Below are 12,190 nucleotides of genomic sequence, written 5' to 3'. Positions count from 1 at the left end.
AATTTATCTTCTGGGGAAAAACATGATACTTTCGTGTTTGATGTTCGTTTAAGGATAATTGCGAAAAGATGAGTCTTCTTAAATGAAGCACAACGCAGTTTTAAACATTAAACTTGCCTTCTCTGTCATGACAATATCTATATATCATTTACGAATTCGTAAAAAATTCGATTTCTTGTTATATATTATGTTAACAGAAATAATTTATTATAATACGAATGACAAATTCATCTAGGAATTTTAACAGATGCTCGGAAGATTCGTACAACGAGGGTGAAATTTTTTAAAAATATTTATATTTCTTGTCCTTCCTATAGAACAATCAAAACTTCGATTCTTCTGTAGCAAAATCCTTTAAGTGTCCCCTCAAACAATCAATGATATAGACAATATTTCAAGATTCTCGCAATGTGGTTTGTCAATGAATATTAACAATATTGTCTGAACAATACATATTGATTTTATTAATTAAGAACCTTGAAATACTCACGATATACTTAAGTTGATAGTCTGGGCGGTCCTTATAGGCGACATTAATGAAAAATGTCCGCGTATCTACCAGAAATCAAAAGCGAAGGACTGCAAGAATCTCGTAAATAGTTCGTCTGAGTAATGCATAGTGAAAAAATGAAGAAGCAGCAATGAACTTAATATCTCATTTTTATCGCGCGGTTTCTCGCTACGAGTTTAGAAACTTTTATCTGAAACACTCCACCTTATCTGCAAGAAGTCAGGAAGTTATTTGGGTGGCCTGTTTCAAGTGCCTCGCCCTGTGTACTCGAAACTTTTCCAGCCACCCAAATCTGAACGTCTGAACACTGGATGCAGACAATAATCTGCCTTACGAAGGATGATACCATCGTTTCTCTCTGACACACCATACTTTGAAAGTACCGAGCGAATTTGCAGCAGGATTTATGAATTCATACTTAGGTGGGTAAGTAGAAGATTATCATCTTCCTCTTATATTCCTCTCTTTTCAGATTTACATGATCGTCGCGGTTACATAATTATATCATTTTTATTTTCCTAATAACATCGAACAATTCTTTGTCTGTACACTGTATCGTGGATATTTTAAAATCTACGATAATAAACGAGATAAACACCGTCTACCACCTTGAAATATCTAATCGTTATTCCGCTAATCTAGCAATTAAGATTTCCAATAAACCTTGAATCAACAGATTCAATTATAATAAAAACATTCGAAATCTCTAACTAAAAATACCAAATTCCCGATCAATACCAAACTAAAGTAATTCCATCAGAGTAATTTGCAGCATTCTGTTCTAGTTCTCGCGCGTTATGAAATTATCGTATTACGATAAGTTTAGACGTCTTTGTTAGGAAACGATATTTATTATATACATCTAAAATTTAATCAATATTTGGATTTAATACCAAGAATAGAATAAATAGCAAATTTTCTTATTAAATCTCAGTCAATTCACCGACTGAAAAACAGATGACTAAACATCGAATAAAACAAAGAAGATAATAAAACAAAAGTTTCTTAAACTAAATTAAAAAATAATTCCCGAGGCTGTATTATGCACCGTAAAAGACGAAAGGGACGAGTTGAACGTATCCTCTTGACGATCTCACCCTGTAGATAGAGTACGGTCAGATCGTGGTCAGTTCGCGCGTGTTTACGATGCGTCGGTTCAGAATATATATTTGATATAGGGTGGTTGGGCTGGATAGCTGTTTCGAGCATGCAGTTTCGTTGCACCGATACCCAATATTTACTAGCTGAATCGCAAATTTAACGGCCGATTTTCCCATGCAACTTCAACGGAATCGACTCGCACATTAAGGGCGCGGTTAAGGGTCGTGATGTGTCACCGTTTCTACGTGCCGAACGTACTGCAAAGTGGGGGATTATTGGAAATATTCATCGAGTACTTTACCAGTGACTTTTTACTTTGAAGACTTTAAAACGTTTATTGCACTCGGGGGGATATTCTGCTTTACGATGTTTTTATTTAAATTACAGAAAATTTTTTGCTTGAAATCGTTTCCCTTTGCCTTGCCATTTGACGGATGACTGATTACACGTTTGAGCAAAGAATTTCGATTTTATCAAATTATTCGATTCTTACGGAGTTTCAGAGGATTTATCGCCAGAATCGGGTTATTAAATTCGAGAATAATTAAAATATTTCAGAAGTTAGCGTGCAGTCATTTTTTGTCAAGTCTTGCGAAACTCTTCTCGCTGCCTATTTTACGAGAAAGTTTACGAAAACAACGCGACAGCGGCTAAACAGAGCTGCGCTTTTCTCCATGAAATTTTCTTTGTAAAAGAAACTTTTCACGCGCATCAATAAAACCGCCTACATTATCATAGAACCGAATTAAAAATTCATTTTCATAAAATGGAAACCTGCGCCAATTGACTTCTATTCTTTAGATATTTTCTACAACTTTTATATATTGCACCATAATATTTTGTTGCCGAAATGCTAATTCTTTCCTCTATTCTTTGTTATGATTATTCGACACCTGTAACATAATCAAACCTCGGGCTACTTTTGTGCACCTTCTCTGAACGGTATTTCGTTGCATTATATTGCCAGAGAACTTCTAGGAAACCTTAAACTCAGAAACAAATGCAAAAAATAGAACAAATTCTGTCAAGTGTTTACATCTCACGCCCTAAGGCTATTTCTTCCAAAACAAAATTCCAAAACAGAATCGATACAATCTCTGCGTATGTACACAATACGATGCTCGCGTATATCTGAGTGTTCTTTAAAGCGGAATAACTTTTTTAATATTGGACCAAACGATCTGAACTCTTTATTTTAGAAATTAAATAGTTCACTAGATGTTAGACGACGTGTAAGAAAATGTTGAAAAAATTGTAACTGATCGAAATCACGAAGAAAGTGAGAAAGGTCGCGGTTACAAGTTTTTTTATCCGTGGCTAGCAAACATTGAAAAAATACTTTATCGATTTATCGATTTATGTTGGTTACACGCATGCTGAAAATTTCATCGAAGTCGGTTAACGTTATTGTAAGCTACAAATGGTTAAAAATACTAAAAGTAGCAGTTTTTCAGCAGTTTGGGCCTATAACCGGTCGAACTTTTGCGTATAATATCCGTAAAATTTTCCTGAAATTCATTCGTCGGTCGAAATATCCTAATAAGTCAACTCCTGAGAGAAATCAACGCGGATATCGACTAGTGATAGATAAATCGCCTTACCTTTTGCCAGCGAAATTCACGCCGGCGTTCTCCAAGTCGACGAGGCCCAAGGGTTTTCTAAAACATTCGTCCAGCCAAACAGCGGATGATAAATCAGACTGTCCGTCTTCCACTATTGAAACTATTTTCTCTCTAATCGGCACAGGAACACTCACTTTCTTCCTAACGTTCACGATATTCAAAAACTCGAGAAATTGCAAAATATTGTTTCGACGGTCCACTATATTAATCGAAAGTCACTGTATCAGTTCAATAGTCCACTGTGGTGTTTCAAAATTTAATATTCGAAGACGTCGTTAAAGACTTGATAACGTTCGAAGTTATTTCACGAAATATTTTTAAGAACCTCGTTAATGAACGTTAAGAAAAGAAATACAGAGAAAGTCGCGCACACACGTATGGGAACACTAACAATATGTTGGTGTGTATAAGTTACGCTTCGAATGGGACGGCACGCGTTAACGAGCAGAACGACAACGATGCTTTCGAAGCGAAAGGCAAAGCACGACTGACTCGTTCCGAACAAAGTACAAAGTCGTCCCCGAGGTCAGGTATAACGAAAATGCCCGCCCCACTCTATCCCCCCTCCACGCAACATCCCCCCTGCGTAAATAGGGGGATGCTAGTCGGAGGGAAAGGTCCCGCGCGATCAAATGATATCCACTTAAGTCGATGACGTCCACCGTGAATTGTGCAACTCTCGCCCTCTTCTCCTTTTTCTCGCTCTCTCATTCTCTCTCTCTCTCTCTCTCTCTCTTTCTCTTTCTCTCTCGTACTCTTTACAAGTTGGACAATTAACTCGCTCCTTCGAACAGCTCCCGATGCGACGCCTTTCTACGCTTGGCTGGAAGTTGAGCTTCGAATTATCGCCGGGATGTTCGGCGACGTTTCCGCCCTTTCAACATGCGTTTAACTGGTGATTTTGATGTTTGAGGGTGGATAATTAGCGTGCAAGAGATTTACGATTAGTCGTCGTGTAAACGGGGAGTTTGATCGAGGGTGTAAAATTTGGGTTTACGAATTGAGGAATGGAAGGTTGACGATCGATACTTGTCAACTTTTTTTTTCGTAACTGATCCGTGGACGATTCGCGAATTAAAGAATGGTTAATAGACAATTAATTTTTCAGTTTGTACTTTACAGAACAGGAAATAAATATCTTTGAATTTTTATTTTTTTATTTCTTTTATTTATAAGTATCTTTATGAGAGTAATATTCTTTTAGATCCTCTTCTTTTTGTTTCCTTTGTCTTGTTTCATTTTCCGAAAGGAAAATGAGACAATTTGCACGTGATGGTATTTTGGAGTATTGGAACTTTTTATCCATTGAACATATAAAATGTTGAATATAAAGGAATATTTCCTTACGCCATCGAAACGACACTTGTTTGCGAAACTGTTACCTCGAGCCTTAAGCGATATTCAACATCTCATATTGTTGCATAGCGAAATAATATTGGTGAAAATTGGATCGATCAAAATGATATTTGTTTGTAAAATTGTTATCGCAACGACTACAAGTATTTAACGACTCAACAATTTATCATCCTTGGTGCGTTACGTTTTTACCTCGCTGAAAAATTATTTTAATTGCGATGATTAAATCAGATTTTCACGCTCGTAAAACGACAGCTTTTCTGCCGCGTTGTATGTCGCGGTTACTAATTAAAAAAGTTAACGCTTTCACTGTCCTTTGTGTTCATCCGTGTGTCTCATTCGCGGGCCTGAAATAAAAAATTTATTAAACGATTGCGAAGGGCCGTCGGCCTTTTAGTTTAACGCGTAACGCAATTGTTCTCAACATGTGCTAACGAATTAATATAAAGCATGTGCCTACCTCGTCCAATATACTAAGACTCTAATCGTGAAATTTCATATTTATTTTTCTGCGAATATACGCACAGCAACATAAAGCAGAAATATTTCCAACGAAACAGTAGTTTAAAGCGAAAAGATAATTAATTCCTATTAAATTTGAAAAATATCAAATGAATAAAATTAACAAATGTCGTGCATTCGCTTCCATAGCTTTTTGACGGATTCATGTATTTAGCATATTAAAATACTAATCCTGTAACTTTGTATTTAGTTTTAAACAAGGACTTTGCACAGACAGACACATTAATATAAAATACAAAAATTTATAACGATGCAGTTGTTTAAAGCGGAAAGATAATTGGTTCGTACGAAGCTCGGAGAAAATAATACAAGTAGATTTTTGTTGATTTTTAAACTTTAATGTCGTTTTCTGCTTAAGCATGACAAGGTATATTTCGATATAAAATGGTTAAGAATGGAACTTGTTAGGTCCAGCCAAATGTAGAATTATTAAAACTCAGAAAAATATCAATTTAACCCTAAGATCGAATAAAAAGGCAATTTTGAATAAAGCAATGTAAAATGAGATTTGTCGTGTCATTTCTCTACAGCCTTTGTATTAAATTCCGATAATATTAAATAAATATAATCGACGAACGTAGTAACATTATATCCCATAATTTCTGGGAAAATTGTTAGAGAATCAATTTGAAAACGATTTTGGTTGATCGTGTGATGATCTATGAATAACGTGAAAACCATAGACCAAACATTCGATTCGTTTTACCGACAATTTACACTATCAACAATTATACGAATTACCGCCAGTTTCCGATAAATTTCCCGTTAACAGTGCCGCTCGATAAAGCGACAGCCAATCGCCAATATAATTACAAATCATCAGGATGCGCGTGTACATTAGCTGCAGTGGGTGTATTCGAGAAATGATCAATTATACCGTGCGGCAGGATGCCGTAGCGATCTCCATTTATCGAAGGAACGGTGACCCGGTTTAGGGAATTAACCAATAGATCATAAATCTCTGTATCGACGTATAACGACCTACAAACCATTCTTGTTTGCTATAAGTAAATTATAATTTCTTTACTATAATTAAATGGTGACAGAAAAACGCTATGGATATTTAATCGGTTTCTGTGTTCCTATTTTTGCAAATTTTAAGTCTTTCATAGAAAATTCAGTTTTAGTTAATGTAAATACATTGTCGAATTCTATTAAATTAATATTGCGATCATGAAGAGAATTTTTGTTTTTTTTTTTTTTTAAGAATTTACTCCATATTTTTTGATTACTATTTCTGCTTCCACGTAGAATCTAAATTCTAAAGGAAAGTCAATTCAGCGAGCTGAAGGTAGAAACTTTGCTCTTTAAAATAACGTCAAGCAAATACTTGTACGATTTTTCTTCACAAAGTTATAATAGCTTAAATTTTACAGCGAAAATTTCGAGATCCTCTAATTTTACTTCTAATTCGTGAAATAGCCAGAAAAGAACTGTAATAAGTAAAATAATTTCTCCCATATGAAGACAAAGTTATTCGATGTTTCTGCAAATTTCTATCTTTATCAACACCGTTCAAGATAACGAAGAAAGAGATTTAATTTTCGCAGAAATTTTTCTCATCTATCGAATAATACATTTAATTTTATTTATTTAATTTTCTCTTAAATTCATAAAAATCCGCTTTTAAGTCTAGTTACATTCAATTCAGATGATAACTAATAGCAAATAAAAAGATTCTACTGTAGTTACATCTCGTGTTTACACGTTGCAACGTGATTATTTCACACCGAACATCAATCGTCCGCCTTCGCTGTAAAAGTGTTGAGAAAAGCCATAAACAAGCGCATCGCATCTTGTCGGAGCCTTATGTCGATGGAGCAGTTACGGAGATCGATGTCGTTATCGCAATTTTCTTTTCTTACCGCGAAGGTATTCAGCTCCATTTCAGTAGACGGAGCTGGTGGGAAGTCGGCTGGATGGTTCAATAACGTATGTTATTGAGGAGCCACTCGTGCGTTACCCACCATTAAATGCGCATGAGGAACGTTCCCAGGACTTCGATGCGATGCGCCACGCATACCTTGCACTCTTGAACTTTACGAGCAGATAACTCATAATTGAGTCGACTCAATAATAGGTTATGCCCAGACCGTTTCAATCGGTTCCACCGGATGGCTGAAATCGATTTCTATGAAAATTGTGCCTGCGATCTAAATAGAAAAACTTCCAAGAGAAAGATCATTCGCACGAGTTATACCGCGTCATTTTCTCTCGTTAAATACGTTGACTGTCGCGTTGAACATCGGTTATCCGCGTACTAAATTTTTGAGGACGATTAAAATAAGATAAATTTCACGGACTAAAAAGATTTTCATTTATCGTTGTTTCTAATTCCTTCTCTTTTTCTCTGTTTCTCTCGTTCAATGCGATCGTTTCTTAGAAATTCTGTCGCATCTAATCAGAGCCTCTTAAAGGCTTCGAGAAGTCCACGCATTCTTCTTTCGCATCTGCGACATCATACGTTAATTTTAGACTGACTCTCTGTCTCTGTGATCGTTTCAGACTTCGGACAAATAATTGATGGACTTTCTTCAAAATTACCAATGCGCGAGCGAGTGTCGCAAGCACTGGCAAACCGTCCGAATAAATAGAATACCAGCCGCGTAGGGTAGGACAGAAGTTAAATTAACACAAGTTCTATAAACATGGTGGCATTAAAGGGGTTTCGCTTCGATTTTCTTCAAACGCGGTGAGTGCACGCGGTACTAAGTTGCTCGACGAATTTCCGTGGATCAGTTCCGCAAGCACTGACTCTCGCCCGAGAGACAGAGAAAGAGAAAGAGGGGGAGAGAGAGATAGAAACATCGTACAATTTAACAGGAAGCCTTAGAAACGTGAGCAGAATCGTTTGGCCGATACGTTTCATGTTCCATCTATTTCATAGTCGAATAAATAATTTCGTCGAGGTTCATGTTTCTCTTGATCTTAGGCGCGTATTAAGAGGCGGAGGGGGAGTGTCTATAGCCGCGGGCCTAGCTGTTCGAGAAAAATACGTTTTATCTTGCAAGTATAACGAGAGAATTACCTTAAGAAAAATTAAAAAAAAGGCAAATGTATTCTAAAAATGGGTACTAAAAAGTCTTTAATACAATTTATTATAGAATAAAATAAAAATTTCATTTTAAACCCCTTCCTCGTTCTTCCTTGAAGGGATCCTCCGCTAGGTGAATAATCGCAGACCTCGTGAACTTTAATTCGGCCCTGCCACACCTTAACCAATTTGAAATCGATCGAATGCGTGAGGATGTGTATACGACTTTCTTAAGGGAGGTCAGTGCTCCGCTTTCGAAATGGAATCAAAATGATTGGTTCTGGGATAGAAAACAGAGGTGGAAGTTACGTTGATTAAATAATAGAAATTGGTGTTTAAACGTGGGAATCTTCGATCGATAGTAAATGAGGAATTTCGCACGAAATTTTCGATTATATTCATTGATCGTATGGAAACATTACGCTTTAAATACATGCTTTCTAAAAGTAGCTAATTTCACGTAAAATCAATCATATAAGTAACATTTTCAAGACTTCGATAGAGTAGCAAGGATACGTATTTTATTGTAGAATCGGTTAATTGATATCGTGTAACGTACGATTATTTTAATAGCTCGTGTTTAGTTCACGGTATATCGAACATAAGAATTGCTGTTCTATAAAAAATAGAAAATAGAACTTCTTATATTTTTCCTCCGCAGCCTTTATTCCTTTAGCCTTAGAATCTTTCGTCGATAATTAGACGAACGTTCTAGTTACAGGAAGTTAGAAACCAATCTACAGATCGCGTGTTTTCATAAAATCGCGGAAGTTTCTGTACCAAACAAGAAAGCTATTCTCGTCAGAACCAATAAGTATGAAGCCGAAATGCAGATCTATCTTGAGAAAGATCGTGTTTCCCGCGCGAGATTTCCATTCGAATCCTGCGTATCCATAAAACTTAAACTGCATAGAAACTTAATCACTGATCCGATGAACGACTTGAGACTAACGAGAAGTCTGAAGTGAAATCTGACAAGGAAGGTCCAAAGTTGGCGGCATAACCGTGTTTTCGAACAGCATGGTTCAGTTCTTGCGAGCTAACTATCGCAAAGATAAATACTTGCTGTGGCAACTATGCGAAAGTTAGCCCTCGCCGACACCACGTGACTCGATTGCATTTACAGTCCGCCAGTGCGGCCAGATAAGCCGTTTCGGAACAAATTAATCAACACTATCGTGGCGAAAGCACAGGGACCAAGTTTCGACTGGAAGGTAACTAACCATCAGATTAAAGTAGCCCGTAACCGAATTTGAAAATCGGCCGTGAAAAGCGCGTGCCTCGTTTAGGGAAACATAGGCTTGTTGTTAAAATTGGAGGATTGGAAGATTAGCTTATTTCATAATTATTACCACACAGGCTGCGTTTTTCGAGAATTCAACGGTGTAAAAGTCCACGGACTGCGTTATTAATATTAACGCATTATTATGATATTTCATAGAATTTAGTAGATCGACTAAATTTTTGTTCTAAAACAGTTCAATTTCTCTATTTATGTTCGTACGAATGTAAGAATGCTTACACATCTGCAGTTTGGTAGCGTTGTTTCTTTGAGAATCGCAGGTTTTTTACGTCAGTCGGACGTCAGATTATTTCTGCCTGAACTTTAATATCAGGGCAATATTATTAAGGCAAATACTATAATAAGACTAATACTATTATTCAGGCAAAGGCTGGTACCGTTTGTTGTTCAGAAGATGATATTGAAGATTGTAAAAGGACAAAGATATTCGATTGGTTCGCAACGTAACTAAAGGAACACGATTATCAATTAACACGAATATCGAAGGAATAATTCGATAGACATTTTTAAGACAAATACGCAGATATCGAGATGGGATATCGAGGGGGACCAGAAAAGGGATCGGATTAAGTTCCACTTTGACACGTTACTAAAGTAATTGGAAGATAATAATAATCCTATCGTACGCCATTTATCATTGGCATCGATTGCTCAAGGATCGCGCAAAGATTTAAAAGCAGCTCTGTGACGTTTGGATAAAAGTTACAGTTGTCTTTAAGGGATGGAACTTCCAGATTGGAGTTTCCGTCCGAGCTCGTGAACTTTAAGGGTTCCCGCGTAGTCACCTGTTGAAACACACTGTCCCTAGGTATATACTCGTAGTTATCTATTAAAATTGATGTATCTAGCAGAACTTATTGATTATGAAATGAAATATTCGTGGATCGATATGTAAATTTTTAGAGCTGGATCGATAATTCGCGTTACGTCGAACTTTTTGGCGGAATAATGAATTTTGATTGGGTAATTTTTACGCTTCTTGGCATTTTGTTTTGGTTTAAATTAAAGACGAGTACTATAAAATATGGTGTCGAAACGAGCTTTAATAAAACCACGAAGTGTTAATCGACGACCACACGCGCCGCGATCCAGTTTCCAGTTTTTTTTCCTTTCATTTTATTTCACCCTTTTTTTTTTTTCGCGAACTGTGGTACAGCTCTGGTTTAACAAGACCGTTGCTCGACAATTCGGCTCGCTGTAACTGTAAACTCGCGCTGGTAACCAACGTTATTTGCAAATGAGTACTATTTTATCCTATGGCCGTCGATACGTTCGGTTTTAATAATTTACCTGGCGCAAACGTTTTAATTTAAAACAAATAAATTCTACGTTTCAGTTGCAACTAAGAAAAATATTAGAAGAATTAAAAGTAGTTTAAAAATAGAAGAGTTACAGATCGTTTTCGAGATTCGGGATTCTGTTGAGATTCGCTACACACCGCTCGATTATATTTCCTCTCTGCGATTGATTGAAAATAAAATCAGTGAAAAATCAAAGTAAAATTACCATACTAATTTGCACCATTTTTCGTATTTCGACAATGAATTGTTAAGTTTTCATAAAATAATATTCATTAATTCGAAGCAATCTCCTAAAGTAAGTATATCGCAAGTCCTTTAAATCCAAGTTCCTTTCAACTTCTTCGATCTTAAGATAGTATCAACGTGAACAACACAGCCTTGAAGTATTACAAATTGACGAATTTCCAAAAATACGTCGTGCAAATTCCAAATCTACCTCGATATGTCACTCAAAGGTAACAGTCTTCCTATGTCTGATTAAAACTACAAAATAAAAAGCAAGAAACTACTTCAGAGAAACCACCGTGCTTACACTGTGCTCCACCAACCAACCACCATTTTCCAGCGGCCTGATGACACATATCCATTAAAGAGATTCACATTCACGAACTCTCGGCAAACTTGACTCTGGCCCGGCAACTTCTGTTAACCGGAGCATTATCTTAACGAAACGTCACTGCAGAGTGTCCAAAAGTCCGATCTTCAGCCGCTCTGATAATGAACAAGCGTTCTGAAATGACGTGGACCATGTTTCATCGGTTTAAGCCCTATGCAGACCAGGGATAGCGATCGTGGCAATTTCACAGGGCAGTGGCTGTCCTCGTTACTCTGCTGGAAAACTTGCGAAAGAGATGAAATAAAAGACAAACTGTTCATTTATTCGTTAACAGACTTCGAATATTTATACAATATTTTTATAAAAATAGAAGCTAAATAAACGGAATCTAAATAGAAATTTACAGCTGCTATCTACCTAAACATTCGGACGACGAAGTATGCGCTACGGGTCAAAATGTTGCAATCAACTTTTCCAATTGCGTCTCTAACAAATCTCTCGCTACTTTTCTTATTGATTGCAAATTAACGTTATAGATGATAATAATTTTCTTTCTTCGTTAGAAATCATTCTAGAGGAATAAAATCGCGAACCGACTATTCCTGCAAATTCTCGAGTTTAACGGAATTCGTAAAAGCGCGAAACTTATGGCCGACAGCGTAGTCCCATGAAAGCGTAATAGCGATGTAAGCTTGGAACATGGAATGGATTCTTAATTTCTAAACGCTCGCCAGAAATCTGCTTTGGGTGGAAATCGAGCTTTATAATGCTGCCTTTCGCAAGAGGAGAATCTGCATCCACGAGAGAGGACGCAAAAAAGAAACTAGGCGAACCGCTAACGTGACTACTCGAAAAGGCAGTGCATAACTGGCGGAGCGTCTTGA

General features: G+C 36.8%; 1 protein-coding gene across 2 annotated transcripts in view; it reads right to left on the bottom strand.

Annotated features, from left to right (window-relative positions):
- Con (leucine rich repeat protein connectin) overlaps positions 1-12,190 on the bottom strand; it is a 355,327-nt gene that overhangs the window by 188,052 nt on the left and 155,085 nt on the right. Inside the window, exon 1 of one of the 2 annotated variants that reach the window (XM_072003047.1) lies at positions 3,214-3,657. The exons of the other annotated variant lie outside the window; for it this stretch is intronic. The gene's annotated coding sequence lies outside the window, so the exon portion shown is untranslated. Of the gene's footprint in view, positions 1-3,213; positions 3,658-12,190 lie in introns of those variants that run through there. 2 annotated transcript variants of the gene reach the window in all.

The sequence above is a fragment of the Bombus fervidus genome, chromosome 5 (assembly GCF_041682495.2).
Source record: "Bombus fervidus isolate BK054 chromosome 5, iyBomFerv1, whole genome shotgun sequence".
In the NCBI taxonomy this organism is placed as follows: domain Eukaryota; kingdom Metazoa; phylum Arthropoda; class Insecta; order Hymenoptera; family Apidae; genus Bombus; species Bombus fervidus.
The sequence above is the reverse complement of the archived record's forward strand: the minus strand, read 5'-3'. Positions and strand labels throughout refer to the sequence as shown.